The sequence below is a fragment of the Thermobia domestica genome, chromosome 2 (genome assembly GCF_964235325.1).
Source record: "Thermobia domestica chromosome 2, izTheDome1.hap1.1, whole genome shotgun sequence".
In the NCBI taxonomy this organism is placed as follows: Eukaryota; Metazoa; Arthropoda; class Insecta; order Zygentoma; family Lepismatidae; genus Thermobia; species Thermobia domestica.
Genome location: NC_137455.1, coordinates 245,342,618 through 245,368,921, shown reverse-complemented (window position 1 = coordinate 245,368,921; position 26,304 = coordinate 245,342,618). Strand labels below are relative to the sequence as shown.

The 26,304-nt window shown below is 36.9% G+C and overlaps 1 protein-coding gene and 1 long non-coding RNA gene across 5 annotated transcripts in view; one reads left to right on the top strand and one right to left on the bottom strand.

Annotated features, from left to right (window-relative positions):
- The window catches only part of LOC145678425 (alpha-1-inhibitor 3-like), a 2,648,409-nt gene that overhangs the window by 1,280,354 nt on the left and 1,341,751 nt on the right, over positions 1–26,304 (bottom strand). The window lies entirely within an intron of this gene.
- On the top strand, positions 5,639–18,908 carry LOC145678424 (uncharacterized). 3 transcript variants are annotated; one of them, XR_014130389.1, is made up of 4 exons: positions 5,639–5,931; positions 12,288–12,447; positions 14,477–14,619; positions 18,118–18,908. It is a non-coding gene; the product is annotated as an uncharacterized LOC145678424 (long non-coding RNA). The 3 variants fall into 3 exon arrangements; XR_014130387.1 differs by lacking the exon at positions 12,288–12,447 and having other exon boundaries at positions 5,655–5,931; XR_014130388.1 differs by lacking the exons at positions 5,639–5,931; positions 12,288–12,447 and adding an exon at positions 6,000–6,388.

Below are 26,304 nucleotides of genomic sequence, written 5' to 3'. Positions count from 1 at the left end.
TCATAGATGGCCATTTTCCACTGGGCACGCTCGGGCTCGCGCTCACCTGTTTCAACTGGGCTCGAGCTCACTTGCGCTCGCGCTCACTTCTCTCAACTGAGCTCGCACTGACTCGGGCTCGCGCTCATCTCTCTGGACTGGGCTCGCGATCACTTCTCCCAACTGGGCTCGCGATCACTCGCGCTCGCACTCACTAATCTTATCTGGGCTCGCACTCATTCGGGCTCGCAATCATCTCTCTCGACTGAGCTCACACTTACTCGGGCTCGCGCTCACTTCTGTTCACTGGGCTTGCACTCACTCGGGCTCGCGCTCACTTGTCACAACTGGACTCGCGATCACCAGCGCTCGCGATCACTTCTCCCAACTGGGCTCGCGCTCGCACTCACTGATTTTATCTGGGCTAGCACTCACTCGGGCTCGCGCTCACTTCTGTCCACTGGGCTTGCACTCATCCGGGCTCGCGCTCACTTGTCTCAACTGAGCTCGCACTCACTCGGGCCCACGCTCCCTTCTCTGGACTACGCTCGCGCTCGGGCTCATTTCTCTCAATTGGGCTAACGCTCATTCGTGGTCAGTTCCCTCAATTGGGCTCGAGCTCATGTATTTCATTGGGGCTCGAGCTCAATTATTGAGCCCGAGCCCAGTTGAGCGCAAGAGCCATGCTCGCGTGCTTGTACACCTTAATGGGCTGATTAATGGCGTATGCTCCATCCAATTTCAACCCTTGATGGAGTTGTTACAAGTAATCGGAGTTTTCTAACTTTTCCTATTTTTGCGGCAGCCCAAACTATTATCTAAATCAATTTTTGTTAAAATAATGTGAGTCGCTTTTATATCGATTTTCATTGTTTCTGTTTGCAGAATCTATGTGGATAGAGCTATGATTTAGTTACAAAATACCGTATTCTCGCGTGTATAAGCCGCACTTTTTTTCACGAAAAAGCAAACGAAAATGTAGGGTGCGGCTTATACACGCGAATGATTTAAAATGGCTTAAAGATAATTACGGTATTAATTTTTTGCGTTTGTTGTACGGTATTTACCGCACATCACAAGAAACACGTATAGAAAACAAATCCACAAAGCCACAATCAGACGAAACAACAATTCAATACAGGAACAAACACGTTAACTCAAATACCGCTATTGTTGATTTGAATCAACAATTACCGGTAAACGAACAAAATATTTTTTTTTAACGGAAGTAAAGTTAAATTTTAAGGGTGCGGCTTATACATGAGTGCGGCTTATACACGCGAGAATACGGTAATATTTTTTCTTATCTCATAGAAATACCTGACACGTTAATACTAAACTTCGTTAAAACAGCTGCTTTAACAAAATGAACTAGTGCTACAAGTCAGGTTGTTTATGCAGCTGAAATTTGAAATACTGTTGTTTGATTAATTGATTATCTTTCACCGTCCCTTTTCATCAGCGAGGCTATATGAGACATGTACCCCTGTCACCAAGGCATTCAAAGTCAAAGTGCTCTGAAGAATGTTAACCCTCCCACCGTCCCATCCCCATTGTTAAGAAACCAACTATCCAACCCCGAGTCAGTGAAGCGGAAATTAACCTGGCCGATGATAATTTTGTGCTCAGGAACTGCATGAATTAGTAAGTACAACAAAATTAGTAAATCCCAGATATGTTAAAAGCAGACATTCACTTTCAAGTTGTATTGTATTCCCAAGCCTCGAGACTCATTCATTGTCGTCCTCTGTAGATAATAGCTATGTATCTGAGACCATGCTTCAAAACCATACACTGAGAAAAAAGTGTACGTGGCGTATGTAAAATCGTATGTTACATTTGTAAATCCTGTAGTTTTTGGACTGCAAACGTATAGCTGAAAACGCATGTTTTATAATACTTTCTGTAAGTATTCCATGTGTACGTACTTTCCGTATAAAACAATATGGCGGGTCGGGATCTCATAAAAATGGACAAACAAATGAACGTATAGCCTGTTGGCCTCTATCTAGAATTTGAGAGAGTGAATAGTTTGTATTAACAAACATGCAATATTTTCTAAAGTTAATTCTGCAGTAGTTTCTTTATTTCTTTACGTTTCCAACTTCTGATGAAAAGTTAGGCCTATTAAGTGATATGACACCTCCATGAATACCGGGATAATATAGTCTTAATGCGATTTCTATACATGTTTTCTGAAACCTGGAGCCCCACAATAGTGTCCCCATTCGGGCCTGCATCTTTTAAGTCCATTAGATTACTTTTTGCCCTTACTTTGAAGAAATAAAACTTTAATTTTTTAACTTTGTAACTTCCCTCAGTAGCAACCTCTACTTTTCATTATGTATTTGAAAGCATATTGTCCTGCTAAAATACATTAAATATGAATATTTCTTAATTTAGGCTAAGTTTAAGAGTATTAAAACTGAAAATTTGAAAATATGCGTTGACTATAGCTTGTATTTTGTTAAAACACACCAAAGAAAATTAGAAGTTAATGAAAGCTCAATACAGATGTTTATGAATGAAATTTACGTCATAACATCAGTTTGAGTCGAGACGTTATGTGTAATACTTTCGAAAATGATTAGCATATTGTGGATCTAGTTTTCAATTCATCGTTAAATTTCCTTATGTGTATTAAAAGCGGGTTCTTTAATGGCGTAACATAACGGAAAAATAGTACCTATATAAAATGAGGTAATATTAAGGACTGCGTTAAAAGAGGAAATGTAATTATGTCAATTTACGAAGCTATCGTGAAATTTAGAATGTTTTGTGTTTGTTTGTTTGGAGCTTAATATTCTTTTTCATCAGTGAGGTTATATGAGATCTCGCTCGTCTGGAGAATAGTTACTTACCACTTATTCACAGTGAATCAATATGAATAAGTGCCTGGCAACCCTTAGCTGTTTCGTCAGGTATGTGCTAATCTTCACACTAATAAGATTTGATAAATCCGCAATGAAAATATTGTGTCAAACAACATCAAAATCGAATTGTAACCAAGGGTAAAAAAGATCTGAAAAGGTTAGGGAACACATGACGTTATGAAGTCCCCTGTGCCTATCTTTGCCCACTATATTTTTTAGGAAGTGGAGGGACGCCATAGATATTTTTGGAAGTGGGGGATGACGTCCCTCGTGTTTTCCCTCACTTTTAACACTGGTTGTAACAAACGACTCGCCACCGTTTCAGGGTAGCATTCGAAAAAAGACTTTAATGAAAGGAGGTGTGTGTATGTGCCTTATTTTTTTTTATGTTGAATTTCTATCTTTCCTTTTTTTATAGGCCCATTGGTTTGTATGAGGAAGTATTTTTCTTTTAAATAGACGAGATTTTAATCATTCAATTTTAATAATTTCTTTTTCTGGCCTATTTAAGAGTTCCTTGCTTTAAAAATATTCAATGTAATATTGTTTTAGTTTTTATTTATATATATTAAAATTTCATAATACCGTAGTTAAATTTCGCTTAGAATACATTTAATGACCTCAAGAAGAAGTAGTCAGTAAAATTAACAGGCTAAAATTCTTTTACTTCAAAAAATTAAAACAATGTTTCCTCATATAAATTAATGGGTTGAATAACCATTATGGTGCAAGTTATCAACATTCTTAAGAGTTACTCTTGTTTATTGGAATTTAAAGAAGCTACAATTAAATAATACATAATTATTTCGCTCGACTTTTCTATGAACGCACAGCTTCATTAGTTGCTAGTAAATAAATTTCTTACTTCGAAAGGTCAAGTAGCTTCCTTACTCTATGATATCACAAAAAAAAAAAAAAAAAAAAAAACCTTGGGTCATGGAAGTTGTTACTAAAACAACAAAAACAAATACCTGCCTCAAACAAATACCATCCTCTCATAATAACCATAAAAAAGTCGGTTCTCTATCGGAAGGTGTTTGAAGTCCTCTGGACAATAAAATGAGAGCTCGGACCTCAAGAGTGTGCTTTTTCTTCTTGTAAAGTTGTTTCATTCTTCCTCTACAATTCTGCACATGGAATGAGTTTCCTATTTTTTTTACTCTAAAGCAAATGAGTCCACGTGCGTGTTAAGTGAGCGCGGGCTCGCACTCAAATTAACTCGCGCTCGCTCGGGCTCACGCTCACTTTTGTCAACTGAGCTTGCACTCACTCGCGCTCGCTGTCACTTCACTCAACTGGGCTCTCACTCACTTGAGCTCACTATCACTTCTCCCAACTGGGCTCGCGCCCACTCGGGCTCGCGATCACTTCTCTGAACTGGGCTCGCGCTCATTCGCACTCGCGGTCATTTCTCTTAACTGGGCTCGCAATCATTCGGGCTCGCGATCACTTCTGTTAACTGGGCTCGCGTTCACTCGGGCTCGCACTCACTTCTCTCGATTGGGTTCGCCCTCACTGGTGCTCGCGCTCACTAATTTCATTGGGGCTCGGGCTCACTCGGGCTCGCGCTCAATTACTGAGCCCGAGCGCGGTTGAGCGTGAGTGCCAAGCTCACGAGCGTCGGGCTCGCGAGTTTGGACACCTATGGTAACAGTATGTCAGATGTATGTAAATGACATGTAGAATTGCAACATAACTTTGTGTATGAACAATAGGATGAACAATAGGCAAAAAATAAACGAATACGCGTTTTTTCTATTTTTTGTGGATAAATGGTTTTAGGGGGCAAAAGCTTACACTCAAAAATTTGGAAGTTGACGCAAGAAACACAAGAAGAAGTGGACCGAAATGAATGAAATGTGCACAAGTGTTGCAGAGGTAAGATGAGGGAATATGTGTTTCGTATTCTTCCTGAAACAAAAAAACTGTTGAGTTGACCGAGGCTTTGAGGGGCGAGAGATGTGGACCAAAGCGAATGCAATTGTATGTAGATATTGGGTATGTAAACTATGGCCCTTCGTGTTTCACATGTGTCGTGTCTCCATCCGATTTCTTTACATTTTTCAGATCAACTACAAGCACAAACAGTATATCGTTTTTTATAGTATTTCAGGAGGCACTTTTAACCCTTATAATGGCTTTGCGCAATAACAAAAATACGTGTCGATTTATTTGCAGTTTGCTCTTGATCTGCCAAATTTGAAGCCAAACGGATAGGGAAACTTGAGAAACACGAAAGGGCTTATTTCACATAGGGTGTATATAAAATCTACACACAATTTCATTTGCTTCGGTCCACTCCTTCCTGCGCTATTAAGGAAATATTTACTTTTTTCGGATGGGGCCTAGGCCCCAACAGTGTTTTTCCGCAAAAATTAAAACACGATTCATTTATTGTTTTGCAAATAGTCCCAATACGAAATTTCGTTGCAATTTTCCATGTTTTTGAGGGACTTCTGACGTATGCGTATTTTTATCCTCGTCACCGAAAGTACCGTTATATTGCCGTGACGGGTATGTGACTGCGCGGTAGTCCAAGGAAGGGCTAGTTGTATAAGAATTTGTGATTAATTTTGAAGAGTTTTTATTTTGACTAGGGAATTAACATAGGTATAGGGAGTAAATACACAGATTTGAAGCATCAGTGCACTGTCACACTCTAAAAACGAGTAAGGTTTTGAGAACCATAAAAATATAGTTAAAATTGGCATTGTCGTTGGAAATATAATTGTGGTGACATAAAAAATATTAATCTTATTTGCTATGTTACCAGAATGATACGAGAAATTTCATATGTGCTGTATGAAAAATATTATATAGTTAACGATTTTATTGTCATAAGGATCATCTTTATAGTTCCATTAAAAGAAAAGTATAGTTGTTTCAGCTATTCCATGTTTACGCATGCGCACAATGACATTAGAATCATCATAAACTTCGTCCGCCATTTGTATTTATTTTTTCGTATAACTGTTTATGAACATAGTTTATTTTTGTTTTCGACTGTTTAAATTTGCTTTGTTCCAGAGCTAATTTCCTGTGAAATAGGAACTCGAAGATATGATACATTTATTTAAAGGTAGGTTTAATATTTTAGAACTTAAACAAAATTATGATAGAGTTTTATGTAATGGAGTAATTCAATTTCTAAAACAGTGAACATATTAAAGTACAGCTTGTCGTACTCTCCTGTTTTAGGGGAACATACTTAGAGTGCCAGGTACACTCTTAGTGCTTTAGAAAGTGTTTCTTAGTGGGGAAGCTGTATTGTGCACCCTATAATGAACGGAGCAGGCATAGGTTGTTACCATTTCCAGCCTCAACATCTGCCTAAGTTACATAATGGAATAAAGGTTCACGGACGCATTTAGAGTTAACTGACAGGAAAATTTGTGGTGATGGTTGGGCTTTTGAGTAATTGCATATTAGGAGATAAAAGTTGGAAAATGTTACTATAGCAACTCATTATACGATACAAAGTAAATTTCACAGAATAAATATTGGGGAAGATTATAGAATGCTCATCCCCATGGCAGGTTAGTATCCAGTTTGGTTCCTTTCTTTATCAGGGCAAGTCTTTACTTTGGGCAAGGCAGTGACAATAAGCAATGAATCTGAACCGGTTCCCGCAATTATAATTACAGGTTCCAAGAAGGAAAGACGTAAAACAACGTGCCCTGCGGGGCTCTAACACGCCTTCATTCGCTGACGCTCGCTTGGCAATAATATGTACTGACAGTATATCACTGTCTTGCCCAAAGTAAAGAGTTACCTTTATCAATACTCAATTCACATGGTATTGCTAAGCGAGCGATAGCGAGTGAAGGCAGGTTAAAACTCCTCAGGGCATGTTATCTTCTATTATTATAACTAAATGTAGATATCTGGGCTCTTGCCTAAATGTTGCTGTGAGACGGGTACGGGAAGACTACAGGTTCGAGCTAAGAATCTCACGTTCGAGCGACTCTACGTAGAATCCGGGTTATTCTAGCTATATAGCCCCAGGGAAAGGATTGCTCGAACAAACGGGTTACCCTATACCAAATAGGAAATTCATATGTAAATTACAGTGTGAAATATTTTTCATAAAGGAATGAGAGTGCGAATAAAAGTAATTACTATTAGTGTACAGCGTATTGAGTTGAATTTTGAGTGATAGTGTAAGTTTTGTATGTGTAAGTGTGCTCTTCTACTACCTTCGTTTATGCGTATACCCCATTCGCTGACGCACCCTTCGCTACCGTCGGGCCTGCTGCTGCGCTCCTGCTTTGACTCGGTTAAATAACATTCTTGGTTTTTAGTGAGCACCTGGCACAATTTGGTTCATGGTTTATGCACTTTAGTTTTTATGCGATACATCCACACTATTTACAGTCAGACACCGTTAAGTGAGTCTGCAAGTAGTAATGTAGCTACACATTTAGTGCATTCTCTGCTAAAAGAAACACAAACCTCTAACCTGACCTGAAGATGTAAGAAATGTGTGAAATTTTGGTAGAACTGTCTGCTCGAGTAATGCCCCAAGGAACTCAAAATGTTCCTTCGTGGGTGTGTGTTTAGCGTATGTAACTTTTTTGTGGGTAACTCAGGTTGGAGCTCACATAGTTCGTATCCCACACAGTGTTCGTAGGTTCTCTTAAGAAAGTTTCCCTTGGTTGAAACAGAATTTTCCCTTTTCGTGTCAAATTTTCCCTAGTTTGTTGATTGAGTTGATTTTAAGTTTAACGTCCCGTTTAGCAGCGAGGTTATATGAGACGTGGACCTACTAATTAACATGGAACCACATCAGCATGCGCCGGAAATCGATCCCAGGTCTCCCACGCCAATGGCAAATACGCTAACCGTTAGCCACGAGGAGCTCTTTCCCTAGTTTGTTGAGTGTTTAATTCCTGTGATGCAGGGTATGTTGTAAGATTAATTTAGTTAGACAATATATTGAAGGAAGTATGAACTACATTTATTTTATTCATTTCCTTTTCGTTTCTAACTTTTTTAAACAAATAAGAAAAAAAACATCCAGTCAACAATTGACGCAAATTATGCTACTTTGAATACACACTAAACTCTGGCTATTGCATTGGTTTATTTCTGAAGAACAAAAATAAAATGGAACATTTATATTGAGCTCCTTCTTGGCTAAACTGTTTTCGTACGTGCCTTTGGCGTGGGAGACCCGGGTTCGATTCCCGGCGGGAGCTCCTGTGGTTCGGATTCCACGTTAATCGGCAACGTTCTAGATTACTGGTCCCCCTTCCTATTGAGCAATAATAAAGACAGAAAACAACGTACCCTGCGGGGCTCTAACCCGCCTTCACTCGCTGACGCTCGCTCGGCAATACTGTGTAGATTAAATGTATAAACTTTAGTAGAGAAAGAAACCAACCCAGCTACTAACCTACATGTGGGACCAGTAATCTAGAACCTTCCTCGTTAATCAGTAGGTCCCGTCTCATATAGCCTCGCTACGCAAAGGGACGATAAACTCCAGTCAACAACTAAACATTTATATTGTTTAATAAGTCAGTGCGAGAATTTCCCTAGATTTTGACGTTTTATCATAAAATTTCCCTTTTCGCTAAATTTACTTTTGAAATTTTCCTAGATTAGGAAAATTTCACTGAAACCACGAACAATGATTCCACGTTAATCTTCAGGACCCCGTCTCATCACAAGCGTGCAGGAGGGATTAAAGCTCCAGTGGCGGTTCTTGAGGGAAGTCACACCGGAAAGGATTACCATTTTATTACTAGTGTCTAATAGAAGAAAACTTGATACTCAGCATTACTCGAGCAGACGGTTCTACCAAATTTTGACACATTTCTTACATTTTCAGGTCAGAATAAAGTTTTGTATTTCTTTTAACAGAGCATGCACTAAATGAGGAGCTTACTAGATAGTGCATGCAGCAAGGGTGTAGTCATAGGAGTTCCATTGGGGCCAGCCCCCCCAGATGATTTCCTGAGCACCCAAATACCAAACTTTTAAAACATTGCCATTAGATTACTTCGTTTCAGTCATTTAAAAATAACAAAGTTTACCGATTCTTACTGATGGAAAAATATCACCGTTTTAAAAAGCTACTGTAAATACTACCATTAAATAATGGTGCTAAACTGATTTGTAAGTACATTATATTTTTTATATGCTGTAACTAGTGGTTTAGAATACATTTTTATCAACTGGAAAATTGGTGAAAAACGATGTTTTTATTCCGTTTCTCAGTTCGGATCTCATTCGCTTTTTTTTTTCTTTTCTTTTCTTTTTTTTTTTTTTGCGCAACTTGATGTAAAACAGGAAGCGAGATGTAACTGTTAGTAAAATAATTATGGTGTTTTTATTTTAGTCACGAATAATGAATAAATATTTTTGTCAGGAAATTATGTGAAATTAAAAAAAAAAATCAGTTTATGGGCAAGATTCTAGAACACAGGTCCTCGTTCTCATTTAGCTGTAATAAAGACAGAAAAGAACGTGCCCCAGCGGGGATCTAACCCGCCTTCACACGCTAACGCTCGTTCGTCAACACTATGTGGATTAAACATCAAACTTTGGTGTACAGAAAGGAATCAATCTAGCTACTAATCCATATAGGGGAACATGCGTTCTAGAACCTTCCCGTCTTCTGTAGATAGATTCTGTGTAAAAGAGCCTAAATTGAAATAGTTATGCACAAAGGTATAACGTTTGGTCCTGGCAGTAGTTCTTGGTTACGCATAATTAAAACTAACTGGTACATAATATTTATGGTGATAAAAGCAAATAAATAAATGAGCAGTGTTTTATTTTTGTGGACGGAAACCAAATTTTCCTGTTTTTTTAGGTTTCAAATCACTACCTGTAACACTTTTTTTTTTTTTGGCTTTGTACATTGTAGCTGCTCCCCCTTCAAAAGCGATGGGCCCCTCCAAGATAAAACTTCTGCCTATACCCCTGAATGCAGATGACTTGAGGAAGGCTCAGTATAAATATAGTAGGACATGTGACATAAAAAAAACTTCCGTGAATAAAAGATTTACCAAATTGTGCTAGGTGGCCACTAAAAAGCACGACCTCTATTTAACCGATTCAGGGCAGAAGGGTAGAGGGATATTCGAGCAGTTGGGATGGGTGCATCCGTAGGGAGCAGGCGCGTCAGCGATGGTAGGTATACAAATAAACGAGGATCGTGAACTTACATGTACAAGAGGGGGCGCGGTGGCTCAGTGGTAGAGCGTTCACCTCCGGTGCTTGGGGTCCCTGGTTCTTGGCGCGCCGTGTGGACTTTGTGGTGGACACACCGTGCTCGTGGGTTTCTCGGGGTTCTCCCACTTTCTTCATTCCACCCTATCCACTCAATTCTCATTATCATCGTCTCCTATGGCCTAACCGGCATAATCGTGGGACGTTAAACTTAAAGATTTCTTTTCATTTTTTACATGTACAAGAGGAATTTAATCGGTGAACTAGTGTTCAGCGGTATAACTCCTAATATTGCATAGTTTTACATTTTCGAATGCTACTACTGTTAAAATAACGTTATGCACATGGTCGTTAATGGCTCTAACATTGAGTAATAAACTTATATTAGAATTTAATAGAGTATCTGAAATTGATAATAAAGTATTTCTTGATTGGAGATGATGCTTTTTTGTCTGTCTTTTTGAATTTCCTGAATCCGTACTACACATGACAAGTTTTGCAGGAACTTGATATTGGTTAGGCAACGAATATTGCACAACTTGCACATGCTGGCCACTATACTGTTGCCGCTGTATCCCTGGCTCTGACAGCTATGCGAAAAAGAAAGCGAGGGTTTATACTACACTGACACCCCCCCCCCCTACAAGGCCCAATGAGTGACCGAGCTGTAACCGCGTTGACACGGAAAGCAGACGTTGTTGCCACTCTGTCTTCTTCCTTTCGTTTGTGCATAGTTGAGTGAAAAGTACTTTGAGATTGTATTCGATTATGGCAACTTTGAGTTGTTTCCTTTCCTTTTTGGGTGTTTTGGGTGTGCTCTTAAGAATATTGTTGTATTTAATTGGTGACAATGGTTAGTTCTTCAGAACCGAAGCCAAAGAAAATAGGAGTGTATAAAGGACAAAACCGAGAATTTATATGCAGACTTCGTGAATATTTCGAGAACTAGCGCGATAATGGAGGTCCTCTTCTTCCTGTGACCAGTGTGGTGAACCGAGTTGCTGATGTCTTGCGTGTGGGAACATCCTGTTTAGAAGATAACAAACTAAAAATGTTCCGAAGAACTTAATTCTCCTTCTGCAGTTTTGGTTACTCCAGCAAAAAAAAAAAAAAAAAAAAAACTTTTGTATAGTTTTTTTACACGGAAAGTTTCAAAAAGCCATGAAAATTCAGCATTTCTTAAGCAATTCATTTCGATTAAATTCGCTTGCTTTTTCTGTTTATTCTTAGTGTACCTGTATACGGTTAAACCCACGACAAATTGGTAACATTGTTTTGTCCACGTGCAGAACTGTCGGAGCCAGAGACGTAGCGGCTCTAGTATACTAAGACACCGGTTCAATAGCCAATAAAGACAACCAGCGGCAGACGGAATAGGATTCGAAAGTAGTGTATGTTGTAAAGGTACTTAGGATTAAAAAGTAGTGTATGTTCTAAAAGTACTTCTTTCGTTTCACAATTTAGTACAGGAAAATGAAGGTCGTACTTGAATAAGGAAAACATATAATAGTCAAAAAAGCTAACATTTCCGTTTTCCTCATAAAATCCGGCTCTATGCGTGATTAGAGTGCAAAATTAAAAAGGTTGTATAATATTTTAAAAACTGTTTAGGCGCAGAACAGAGATATTGAAAGAAAAGATGTGGAAAAATGTTAGATTAGTAATACATAATACAAAATGTTTTATTACAAGGCTTCGGATAGTCATGCACTAAAAACCTCAAAATATGCATGCAAATATGTCCTCTTTTCTGTTGATATGCCGAACTGCAATCATCCAGCTTACTTGTCTCTTCAAAACTGCTGGAGTGTTATCATCAATAGATAAAGGTGACCCCTGTTTCAATTGGATTCCATTGCAAGGAATTTGGTCAGTGACATTTCGTAGCAGATTTCTGATCACTCAACAAGATAGAAAATCTGTGCAAAAATAGAATTTCCGTCCTAGCAGGGGCAATTTTGTTAAAAAAAAAAAAAAAATCATCGATAAATGAGTTATATTTCCATGTTCACTTACAAATTATGGTCTTCTTTGCAGCAGATACCATTGAATGTGCATTAGAAGAAAAACAGATGCTATAAAATATGCAGTGTCTCGTAAAATACGATAAATATGTATTTGCATAAGAAACATGGAAAATGCATAACTATTCGTAGCCTATTTGTTACCTAGCCCACTGAAATTTAAATATTTTCCTACGAAAAATAATGGTTCTTGAAATAAACATATTTATTTACTCCTTCTTTTTTCTGATAGATTGAGATTGATTTCACACATAAATACAAAGTATTACTTCTCTTAGAGAAGTGGCCAAACCTGAACACAAAAGTGGAGGAAATTTTGTTAAAGAAACCTAGAAGTTTGCCAGAGACACTATATTTAACAACAGTACTGAAAAGAGAAAATCTTAATTCAGGTTAGTGTTGATATTTTTTCCCCATAAGGAGAATGTGTTTGCCGTTGCTTCGTTTTCAGCAAATAAATGTAATATATTGTTGTAATAGCAGAATTGCAGGAATACAAATTGATTTATTTCAGTGTGTATGATACAATAGTGTTAATTACTATTATTAATATTATATTCTGTGCTGCGTCATTTGGGTAAGTCGAAGTGTAGAGAATATAGAATATTCACTGGCTGTACAGAAGATTCCATTCCGGCATTTGTGAGGTGTGACTGAAATATTCCACGTTAATCTTTAGATATCCATATCATCACAGTAGTGCAAGAGGGATTTAAAACTCCAGTGGTGGCTCTTGAGGGAAGTCACATCGGAAAGAATTGCCATTTTATCACTACCGTCTAATAGAAGAAAACTTAATGTATCTTACTAATCTTTGTATAATACGCTAACAATGAAATGTCGATCAACTTCCTTAGTTTATACCAATAAAATGTTTATTTTTAACGTTGTGACTTTCCTCGAGAACTACCATTGCTCAGTTGTTTCTTTTATTGTGGCTTATTTGAATTTAATGTTATTTATCGATAGGAGGTTCGATTTCTTCATCTCCTACTCAAAAGCCTAGGACAAACTTTGTTTCTCTTTATACTAAGCTGCAGTCTATCTTGAAGGAAGTCACATCAGTTTAGTTTTATTTGAAATTATTTCCTCCCTCTTTGGTATCTTCGTAAATAGCTTTCTGTCGCTGCTGCTTTTCTTGTTTTCTTCTTTCTTGTTATAAGACATTCTTAAAATATCAAAAAGGGACTACGGTTGATCAGTATTAGAGCGTTCATCTGTGGTGCGTGGGGCCCTTGTTCCGATACCAGTACGCGCCTATTGAAAATTGTGGTGGACTAACACTGTGTGAAGAGGTTTTCTCGGGGTTATTCTATTTCCCTCCACTTTCTTCATTCCTTCTCTTCATTCATTTCCATAATCGATGTCTCCTTTAGCCTATACGCAGTTCCATGGAACGTAAAACTCAGATTTCATTTCTTTTGAAATATCAAAATAATTAAAAAGAAAAAAAAAAAACTACACTTTGCGCCATCAAGAGCAGTATCTCTATCCTTCGTGATTCTGGAACTCAATGAATAATTAACACTTCTGACCAGAGTATATACACTTATTTATTAAAACTAAAATACAATGTAACAGTTTCTATAATATAAATGTCTATGCTCTGAAGATCTCTTTCAGTTAGTGTTTGATGAAGACAACGTTAAGTTAATTTAGTTTTTAGTAAATAAGTGTATATACACTGGTCAGAAATGTTTATTATTCCAAGAGCAGTATGTAATTTTTATTTAGAATGTATCTAATAGCGTGGATTAGCAAGTATGTACATTTTTGGTATAGAGTTTGCTATTTCCCACCATAGTTTCTCAAGGTAGCACTTTTCTCATGATAACTCAACTGCTAAGAAAGTAAATACAAGACCTCAGGACATGTTTTATAGGTCATTGACTTATTATTGATTACAAAACAGGTTACGAGTCAATCCTTTTTAGCTGAGCAGTGTTAAACTGTCATAGTTCTAGTTTAAAATGGAAAATAACTGGGTCTTTTAGGGTCAGAAGAGGATGCTTTGTCTTGGAAATGGAGCAGGCAATCGTGACATTGCTTCAGTGACTTGACCCATGTGTTTTTTTTTTTTATGTAGTTATTATGCTTTGTACCCCTGGAATAATTGCCTTGACGAGCATGGTGATATATGTTCAAAATATATATTTACAGTGTCTTACTACTTGTGAATATGCCTTGGAAATAAAGTTTATTCGTGGGAAGTCTTCGCTTTTTTTTTTATTAGCATGATAACACATACTACCGACTAATTTATGGTATAAAATAGTGACACAGTGGCTGTAAATTTGATTATGTAACGTAACAAGTTTTTCCAAGGAGATGCCTTATACTAAAAGAGAACGATAATGAATGTTTCACAGTTTATTTTCTTAAGTTTGAAAGGGATGCTGAATGCTTATTCTTTTCTTCCAGATACAAGAAGCACAGTCCTTTTTACTTTATTGAGAAGACATTTTCCTGTAGTAACATCAACTGCGAAGAAGAAAGACACAGCTGGAACGTGGAGACCCATAAAATACGAAAGCCAACAAAGATTCTCCTTTTTTCACGTAAAGGTAAAAATAATAATATTTACTTTCATATATGAAATTACAAATTTGTATAATTAGCTAGTTTCCAGGCCTTGAAAAGTAAGAAGTGGGAGAATGTATTCTGCTTCATCTGAACAAAAAATTCCAGGTTTAACACAGATAAAGGGAATTTGGATAAGGATGGGATGGTATCATCTAATTTTATCAATAAGAAATAGTATAAGTAATGAGTTAATATTTTTATTTCAATAAATGCACATAGTTATATTACTGGCGTGTACAAACCAATTATTCACTCCTTATTTGATATAAAACTTGGAAAAAACTTTTATTTTACTGTTCTAAAAAATGGACCATGTGGTCTTATATTCATAATAACGAGCCACAGAGCCCCGTTGAAGGAATCCTGATAGTGATTCCGAAATATCGGTGAAGTTATTAACACTAGGAGGCGAGTATTTTAATAACTAAAATATAGCATCCTTAACTGTACTTCCTTACTATAACCGGAGGTGGGGGAAATTTACTACTTCCGGTTTTAATATTAATCTACGTAGAGCAAACACTTAGGTATGTCGAGAAGCAGCTTTACACACTCAATTTAGTATTGCAAGAATAAGAACCCATTTTTTATCTTGAAACCGTATTCAAACCGGAAGTTGCAAAGATCAACCACTTCCGGTTTTAACGTTGATCGCTATAGAATTGAAACGGTAATAGATAACAGGAAGCGGTTTTCTGCAATAAATTTAGCGTCTCAATAGTATTTTCTATTTCTAATATATACGAAGAAAAGGAGAGGTAGAAATCTACAATAATTTTCGATTGTAATATTGAAAAAAAATATTATAGAATACAAACCAAACTCCTTCACGTGGTGTACACGTGGCAGTACTACTTGTTTGTACATACAATATATCCCATCATTAGGTAATTTAAGAAATTATAAGACACTATTCATAAATTGTGTAGTTTGTCACGAATTATAAATAACAGCAAGAACAAATTTAATATTACTAATTACAATTGCACAGTTACTCTTTTAATTGCTAGTTTATATATACGGTGAGTCATTTATAATATTCAATCTTAAAACGGAAAAGCAAAAGAGTGAGAGAAGCGAAACTGTGACAAAGCAACTAGAAGATAAGGGTACACACATATTAAGCATCAACACCCGGAGATCAGTCTTGCTAGTGTAATATAAAGTTAGGTTTTTCAGAAAGCAAATTGCATACTATCTTATTACAAATTGCAAATCTACGCTTAAAGAGAAAACAAACAATACCACAATTGATGTTCAGTGGTGGAAACTAACAACCCTAGTTTCCCAAACATGAAAAGAAAAAAGGGGGCGCGGTTGCTCAGTGGTAGAGCGTTCACCTCCGGTGCTTAGTGCCCCTGGTTCGATCCCACCTCGCGCCGTGTGGACTTTGTGGTGGACAAGCATCGTACTCATAGGTTTTCTCGGGGTTCTCCCGTTTCCTCCCACTTTCTTCATTCCACCATTTCATTCATTTCTCATCATCACCATCTCCTTTAGCCTAACTGGCATAAACGTGGGACGTAAAACTTTTAAAATTTCATTTTCATGGAAAGAAGAAAAAACTTGGAAGGCTTCTACAATAGAAATGATACGAGGCAAGCTTATCGAATGTACCTTAGTGTCAAACAGTACACTCACAATACTTGACATATTGATACGTACAAAATTGTAACAAATTAAAAATTGAACTTTTTCAAAATGTTCTTCTCGAAAATTATCTCTCGAACGGTTTGAGATATCAAAGAACAATAAAGTTATTATGGTTTTAATGTTTTTCGAAAGCAATGTACGTAATTAAATGTGATAGTTACATATTAAACTTTCCAAAATAAAGCCTTTGAAAAGTCAAATTTTCAGTTTGTTAGAATTTTGTTCCTATCTCTTCGAAATACGTCAAATCTTCATGGTAGTATTTTACCAAAAGGTACATTCGATATGCCTTGCCCCGTCTGTCTTATTTGCGTTAGTACTATTGTAAAAACCTTCAAATTTTGTTACTTTTTCATGTTTGCTATATTGTAGTATTGTTGGTTTGCAACATTGAACAATAAGTTTGGCATTGTTTGTTTTCTCTTTAAATGCAGATTTTAAATTTGTAATAACCTAATGTGGTGTTATTTTTTAAAAAAAAAACTAATTTTATGTGGGGTTGACATCACTGTTCACTGGATGTTGATGCCTAATACAGATTAATGTGTCCCCCTCCCCCTACTTGCATCCTACGAAGTTTCGCTCCTCTTCCTCTCTTTTGGTCTTCCCGTTGTAATCATTGGAGTTTATAAATGACGCACCATATATATATATATATATATATATATATATATATATATATATATATATATTGTACAGCGTGTGAATGAACTAGACCACAAACTGTAAAAAGTGATTCCTCACATTATAATTAAAAAAAATGAATCTGCGGTTAAAAGTGCATAGTTTCGGAGTTAAGACTGCCGAAGAAGTGACCAGATTAACTTTAAAGGTCTATAGCTCCATTAGTATGTGCCCTATCCAAATATCCATTTTTGAGAATTCTCCAGTTGTTGCATAACGATTTTTAGATAGGCAGTTTGGGAGTACTCATAAAATTTTAACTAGTCCCAAACTGCTTCTCTAAAAATTGTCGCACAAGTACCGGAGGATTCTGAAACAGATATTCGGACCCAATTGAAATATGCTCCATAGGAGTGGAGCTGCGGAACTTTGAAGTTAATTTTTTCGCGTTTTCGGTAGCTTATAACTCCGAAACTATGCTCTTTCGACCACACTTACTTTCATGTGAGAAGTCACCTGTTCATTAACACTTTATATATATATGGTGTCTCAAAAGTCCCCTGACATAGGGTAACACTGTTATTATCAGTTACAACAAAATGTAAGAGTAAAAAACATCTACAAATATGATGTTTTCACTCTAAAGTGAAGGATTTTTTTTTTTTTTTTTAATTTGACGAGCCGTTTTGGCTGTACACTCTTTATGCGCCCAATGTTAAACGAAAATGCAACGTTGGCATTAACCTAGACTCACAACATAAGTGAATGAATTTACTGTTTGAAAGGGGGGCTCTCCGTCGACATGTTAGCGTAAAAGACAGTAACTTCATTCACTTATGTTGTGGTTCCAGGTAAATGGCAACGTTGAAGTTTCGTTTAACGTTGGGTGCATAAAGAGTGTACAGCCCAAACGGCTCGTCCCATTTAAAAGATCTTTTCACTGTAGATTGAAAATATCATATTTGGAGATAGTTTTCCCTCTTACGTTTTGTTAAAACTCTGATAATAACAGTGTTACCCTATGTCAGGGGACTTTCGAGACACCTTACATTATATATATATATATGTATGTGTGTGTGTGTGTGAGAGAGAGAGAGAGAGAGAGAGAGAGTGAGTGAGTGAGTGAGTTTATAGCTTTAAGATTGGTTTTGACTTCGTTTACAATTTATGGACAATTTCTTATTGAGTATATTTGGTTTCAGGCTATAGATGAGTTGGTGCCTGAGTGGAAGGACATAGAAGATGAGAATATTCTCAAAGGGTAAATGTAAAGGCTACAATTTTTGTAATACATTTTCCTTCAGAATATCCATCTATCCACAACCAACAAGTTCCTTATGTAATCGACAATATTCTGATCATGCACTCTTGTATATCTGGCCTGCTATTCAAGTTTGGTTTTAAAAAGAATAAAACTTGCATAACGTCTTTTCCAACTGTTCTTTCATAAACTTCTACATCAAATCTTGGAAAGGCTGATCATTGGTTGATCCTTCATAAGTTTCTACATTAAAATTTGGAACAACGTGTACACCAATTCATAAGTCACAGCTGAAGCAACGGGTTTTGGAACACTTTCAACGAGGTTATGGTGAGAAACATTTGCAGTAAACACCTGTTAGGCTGTTCGTGTTTCTGGAGATGTTTTCTAAGCGACTTAATATTTAGAAAATCACGAAAGCAGTATTTTTCTCCGTCGATATTTGCTACAGGTTACAACTTGTGGAAAAAATGAAAGCGGAGAAGAAGATATTTAGGTGATTTAAAGCTAACTTGCACAAGAATGGTGGTATTGTTGATATAGGGATGGTGTTGTTACTAGTATAACTTGTTAAACAAAAGAAGTATAACTTGTTAATCCTTATTAAAAAGATTACTTTGTTTCAAGACAAGTATATTTTGGATATATAATGTATACGTTACTTATATTAAGTTGTAATTTAATATAAAATATATTGTGTTGGTTATGAGAAAATAAATACAATTAAATGAATTCTGATAAAGTCTGCTTTGTGCGTTAATTAGCCATTACTTACTATTCTAAATGAACTAGGAATTACGATAAATAAATTATTGTTTTGATGTACACTGAAGGCAAAGTTTCCTCATGACATTTTGTTTAATAGCTTCTGATGGATCGTAGTAACTTTTATTCAAGTATCTTAACAACTTAATATTTGCGTAATTTTATGTATGATATATGAGACGATTTTTTTTTTTTAATTTTCGTTACTACGAGATTTCTGTTAACTTCCTCTGGGGGTTCCTGTTTGCTTAATCTGAGTTATCTTACAACATATTATGACAGGAATCCAACCTGGGTCTCTGACTTACCATGCAGAGTGCAAATTCCATCATATTCAAAGAATAAAAAATATGAAATAACTGGTTCGAGACTCGAACCCAGGTCTCCGAGAACAACCAAGTCTCCCGGTCTAGTCGTATACTTTTGTTATCCCTCGAATGTACTACCTATAGAAGGATTAGTCTGTTCTAAAGTCTGTAGTTTTTCCATTATTATCTAAAAGCTCTATTATACTTATCTACAATCACTATAATAATACTCAATAATTTAAAGGGTTTGTTCTTTCAATGTAACGATACAGGAAAGGAAAAAGAATTATATCAGCATGTGGACATTTATATTTATACGAGAATAGATATCCCAGAAGTTTTCCAGTGTACAATCATGTACAAAAGATCTTGAACATCCATTCCCTTTGTAACAACACCCTATATTATTAGTATTGGTATTGCACTAAACGAAGTCTATATTACTATAGTCCGCGTCACCCGAATTGGCGTGTGGCATCAGCCAATAAGCTCGCAGTGTGCTGTTACTAAGCCTTCAGGGAGGAATCATTCATAATTGATTTTATTCGTATTTGTGGACAATTAAGAATGATTAGATTCCTCCCTGAAGGCTTAGTAACAGCACACTATGAGCTTATTGGCTGATGCCACACGCCAGTTTGGATGAAGCGGACTATAGGTAGTATGGGTCTTTTAATGGGCTATTAACCAAAAATAAAAAGCATGAGTGCAAAAAAAAAAAAAAAAAAATGAAGATAAGAAGGTAAGTGTAACTTGACTATATAGCTTATATTGAAACACTTTCTTTGAATTTCAATTAAGCACGTTTTGTGTTAATTTAATCATATACATTTTTACAAGTTCTTATCGTCAGTAAGTGTTAAGGTCTCTCACAATGGTATTTTTTCACTTTTTTGGTAAGAAACAAACACTGATTTTAACAGTTCAGTAAAGAATTTGAATGATTGACGAACTTCCGCGTTCGTGGCCCTCTGTTCACATTTACAGCAAAATAATTCGTAGGTTAAGAATGAATTCTTTTAAATGCTGAGTCCATATTCTAAACGCTTTCTGAGTTCGAATTACTATAATAGCAGTTGCTTCCACTTTTAAATTTTTAAATTTTCAGTCTGTTGTTCGATTATATTATTGTACAATGATTTTCTTGTTTAAAAATCGCTGTTGCACTTTCAACTTTAATATTTGCTGGTAAGCCATCTAATTTTACATATAGTTTAGGAATGTATATACTATATACGAGGACGCAAACAGGAAGTCACATATTGTGTGACGTCGAAGTTGTACACTTCAAGCGGTTCATTCAAGTTATAAATCCTTAGTTGTGGTTTCTGTTAATGAAATATAATAGTGTTTCTTCTTTCTAACGACTGAAAAATTTACCATTATGTGAATTCGTGAATATAAATATTCATTAAAGTCACTTCTTTGTTTAACGTCACACGATTATGCTTCCAGGCAAATGAAAACTATGATGATGATAATGAACGACATGGTGGAATGAATCAGGTTTGAGGAAATGGTGAAATCACGAGAAAGGACACGTACATAGTGTTTATCCAATAAAAGGCCACTTCATGTGAGCTGTGATCAAACCAGAATCCCCTCGCTCTAGAAGTGAGCGCTCTACCATTGAGCCACGGATGATGATAAAGAAATCATCGAAACGTATAGGAATAAATTAATAAAACGGTTGCTTAAGTGACGTTGGAAGGTTCATCAGATTATTAAATATGCACTCTATCAACTCATGTAGTCTGTACATTATTCTTACAGGTGCTGCTGTATAGTTTTACTACTGCTGTTCATTGTGCCAATTCCAGTGCCGTTATAGTGACTGTTGCCGTACTGTGGACTTTACCTATATTGCACTGCATTGCTATTATGTAACACATTTAAGAAACAGGATGACGACACATATCACCATGGATCGTTACCATTTTAGATACAATCTGCCTATATGCAATATTGGTGCCGTTGTACTCTGAGAGCTGCTGCACAAGATTGCATCTAAAATGCTAACTATCATTAAACTAGTTTAATACTTGTGCATAGTTGTGTATGTCAACATCCTTCCTTAAGACATGTTACATAATAACAATCCCATGCAATATAAACCCGTCGAAAAAAAAACTCCGGACCTCATGCAATTTTGGCTGGGAAAATTATCTGGCTTGGTAGACAGCGTTGTTTGGTTTCGTCTTTATTGCTGGGAAGCGATCCAACAGTAAATATCAGAACCCACATATGCCTATGCGTAAATATTTCCGTCTTCAAAATTAAACAACACTGTCTACCAAGTCAGATAATTTTCTTAGCCAAAATTGCATTAAGTTCGTAGGTTTTTTCGGCGCGTATAACACTCACAGTATGGCAGCACTCACTATACCCGTATTGCTAAGACAACATAACAGTATCGTTAGGGCAACTATACCAATATTGTTAGGGCAACAATAATAGTATGGCCATAACCATACCAGTATTGTTGCCTTAGCACTACTGGTATAGTTATTAACATGATATGCATAGTACAGACAGCCTAAAACTATAGCTGCGATAACAATACCACATTTCTTGGACAACAATATTTATGGTAAGTGCAGCACAACAATATAGTTTTACTAACAACGCAGATATTTATACTGACCATAAAGTATAGTCGTGAAAGCATCAGGACACGTCACACCAACTATTTTAGCACTTCGAGTATGGCTACAACAACTATACAAGTTGGTGTCACAACATATATTGTATGGTAGAGACAAACACAATACCTTTTTGGATAGTTCCGATGACCATATCATATAGTATTTCCAACTATATAGCAGCTGTATAGTTGCAAGTACAATAATTGGCATAGTTGTTAATATCATAAATATGTCTAGGACAACCATAATTATTGTTGACCCAGCTAAATTTTTTTAACAATATAATATTGTACTCCCAGTCATAATTCTTGCTGGCGCTATATTAACAATACTGTATAGTTACATTCAACCATAATTATGGTTGAATATAACAATACCGTTTTTAGAGTGCATCTCTGTAAAGATTCGTATTCTCAGCTTTTCTATTTATTGTTTTATATGTTAAGTTAAACACCACAACATGTATCACTGATATCGTAGATCGAATTGTATTTTGTAAATCGTGTCTGTAACGTGTTGTCGAAACATTTATCTCCAGGCATGATATAGAGAGAAGAGAAAGAGATACATCTGCAATATATGTATATGTGATTTATGAAATAAGTGTGGGAATTACGTAGTTAAAGGACACGTAAGAGAGGGAAAAGGAGATATAGAAATCTGAACTTTCAGAAACGTCCTACATAGGTGAAAATATAGTTAAAAATTGCAAAAGATATCACGTAATTTATCTTTCTTTTCTTATATTCTAGTATCTTTTTTCACATCCAAACATCTCTATCCAGAATTACGAGATAAAGGTGAATAGAGAAACGTTTCCATCTGAAGGATTAAATCAGAAAAAAATCTTTTGTCTCGGACTAGTTTCGAACTCACAAGCTTTGAATCCATGAGTCAGCACTCTACCGATTGAGCTAACAACTCCTGTTGTAAAAGACTCATTTCTACAACTACCCGTTGATGAATGGTGTGTATTAACCAAGTTGGCCGAAATGAAATCTTTGAGTTTTACGTCCCGCGGTTATGCCGGTTAGGCTAAAGGAGACGGTGATGATGAGTAATGTATGAAATGGTGGAATGAAGAAAGTGGGAGGAAAAGGGAGAACCCCGAAAAAACCCACGCACATGGTGTTTATTCACCACAAAGTTCACTTGGTGTGGGCTGGGATCGAACCCGGGACCCCAAGCACCAGAGGTGAACGCTCTACCACTGAGCCACCGCGCCTCCAGTTGTATTTAGGGGCTAACGCCTTTGATAGAATCACCATTCATCTCAGCGACCGTGAAAACTAGGGATTTGACACAAATATAGGTCATTTTGGACTACTTTTACGTGTTTCGGTATCCCCACCCTCCGGTGACCCCGGCCCGCATACAATGGTAGCCGATTTTGAGTCATTGCTAATGGAAGTGTCACAATTGATTTCAGCGACCGTGAAAACTATGGATTTGACACAAATATTGGCCATTTTCTAATATCATTACATTGCACCCCTCCCCTGAGAACCCTGGTTCGAATTAAAAAAAAAACCGCTTCGTCCTAGTCTGGGGCCTGGACAAAAGTATCCGTGATCAAAATTTAGTAACTTTATGTTAACTCGTCTGATCCCCAGGACGCACACAGACAGACACACAAGCAAACTCGTGCTTCATACCAAAACAGATAGAACAAACAGCGTTCTTTCGCATAGAACGTTGCTATGTTGCTTCCACCCAGTTAAGCCTTCTAGTAAGTGCCGAAGGGCATCAGTCTTTTATACGTAAACACATCTGTTGAATTTGCCTCTTCTATCGAAGTAATAGATCGCGTGTACTCTTAGTATTAGCTATTTTGTTGTTATTGACCCCAAGTAGCACAGTCACGTCATAAACACGTCTTTTTTTGGGGTTCGAATTCAAAATGACGTCTTTTGAAAATTTGGAACGTCTTTATCACGTACCAAAATGGTAACAAAAATGACGTGTCAAACATGACCTAAATTGTACGTGTTTATCACGTGCCAGAATGGTACAAAGAATCACGTGTCGGACATCACCAAAAATAGACGTCTTTTTTAGGTGCTAAAAAGCGCGGACGTTCCCCGTACTGTAACTGCAGTTTGAGCAGTGCATGCTGGGAATCGTGAGCCATTTGCGGAATCGTGTTTTGATGGTATTGTTTGTGAATATAAATAATGTGTTTTGTTAAAGTCACCTGTGATAAAGGTCAGCTTTAAGACAAGTAAGCATAATTCCTGTCCTATTCCTATCTAGGTGCATTCTGTGTAAAATTCAGCAGATTGAGTATTCTACGGTTTCTTATTACAGTGTATTAAAATACCGTAGAAAGAACGAGGATACCTACATTAGGTTAACATTTGCAGACGCCTGTATCAAATTAAATATTTTAGGTAGAATACTATATAAAATGTTAATAGTGAAGGTAGTAAAATGATAATGTATGTGTTTGTATTCTCAATAAATCGTATATGGGAGTGAGTATGCATGGGAAAGTATGTCATTCTGTGGTGCAGTTTTATTATACAGATCCGTAGATTGTAAAATATACGAAAAAAATGGACAAATCTTTAATTTGCCTATTTCATGTCGAGAACAGGACCAACCAACCTCCGCGGGGCTTCTAACCCGTTCCTACTACTACTACTTATACTATGAATCCGTATAATAAAAGCTGCACGCATTGTGGTACTATTTGCCAAGGCGAAAGACTGATAAATACAAGCAAACAACGAGATGACAGTAAGTGTATGCTTTTGGAGGCATTACTGGAACAGACGGTTCTACTAAATTTTAATACATTTTTTACATTTTCAGGTTAGGTTAGAGCATTGTATTTCCTATAGCAGAATATGCACTAAATGAGGAGCTCCATTACTACTTGCAGATTGACTTCACGGGGGTTAGTGTAAATATAGAGTAGACGCATGGGGCAAGGTTCTAGAACACAGGTACCCCTTCCCATTTAATTGTAACAAAGACAGAAAACAACGTGCCGTGCGGGGCTCTAACCCGCCTTCACTCGCTGACGCTCGCTCAACAATACTATGTGAATTAAATGTTAAACTTTGGTACAGAAAAGAACCAATCTAGCTGTTAACCTATATGGGGGGGGACTTGTGTTCTAGAACCTTCCCGACGCGTAGCATATTAAGTACAGTGCATAAAACACGAAATAACTTTTGCTAGGTGCCCACTAAAAAGCACAAATGCATTCTATTGGAATCAGTGCAGGAGCACAGCAAGAGGGCCCGAGCGGCAACGAGGGGGTGCGTTCGCAGGGAACAGGCACGTCAGCGACGGGGACTATGCGCGTAAAGAAGGATAATGGAAAAGCACACTTACGCTTACAATGATTTCACTATCACTCAAAATGCGGCTTCACTCGAGCAGACGGTTCTACCAAATATAGGGGAGAGGGGGGTACATTTGAACATTTGTTTTCGAATATTCGTTTTTGCTTCCAAACACACAGTAAATTTCCTTATAGAACTGTAGCAAAAGCTAAATATAATATACATTATATTTGCCATAAAATAGAGTACTTTGTTTGATCTTGTCATTCTATGCAAGGGCGCAGGGGGTGTCGTTCAAATGTACCCCCTTGGGGGGTAGATTGAAACAAGCATGGGGTAGACTTGAACATACGTGGGGCAGTTTTGAACAAACCATTATTTTACTACAATAATCGTTATTTTCAGGATGAATTCGTTCACGAACAACAAGGCTAATGTAACAAAGCATCATTAACGGTTTAAGGCACAAGAATTAACCAATCGCGTATGGCAAGGAAATAATAATAATAGTAATAATTGGTGAAACATATATGCAGGCTCCTATTTATATATTGTGCGCCTCTGTGCTCTAAACAATTTGTCTCCCCCTTCGGAAACACATCTGAATTGAGTTGAATTCATATTTTTTGGGGTCGCTGAGATGAATAGTGACAGTTTTAATCCAATTCAACTTCAAGGTCATACTCAACTCCCGAGTGAGACGGGCGAGAGTTTAAAAGTAATCAAAAACGACATATATTAGTGTTGAATTCATTGTTTTCGAGGTCGCTGAGTTTAACGGTATCAGTTTTCATGATGTTCAAGCTCATCCTCACCCCTTGGGGTGGGAGTAGGAGAGGATGACTTTTTTAAAAATAATCAGATAAGCTAGCTAATTAGTAACTACTGTAATGAGAGCGAATTAAACATTTTCTCGATCTTGGGCGGAACTCTGAGTGTGGTAGTGTTAAATATAACTTTATTGTGAATCTTTTTTTTTTTTTTTTAAAAAATCCAAAATTTTGCCGCCCCCTAAATTGTGACGTCCTGTGCTCGAGCACAGAATAGCACTTACCTAAATACGGGCCTGCATATATGCTGTACATTATACGTTACACACACACACACAAAGGATATG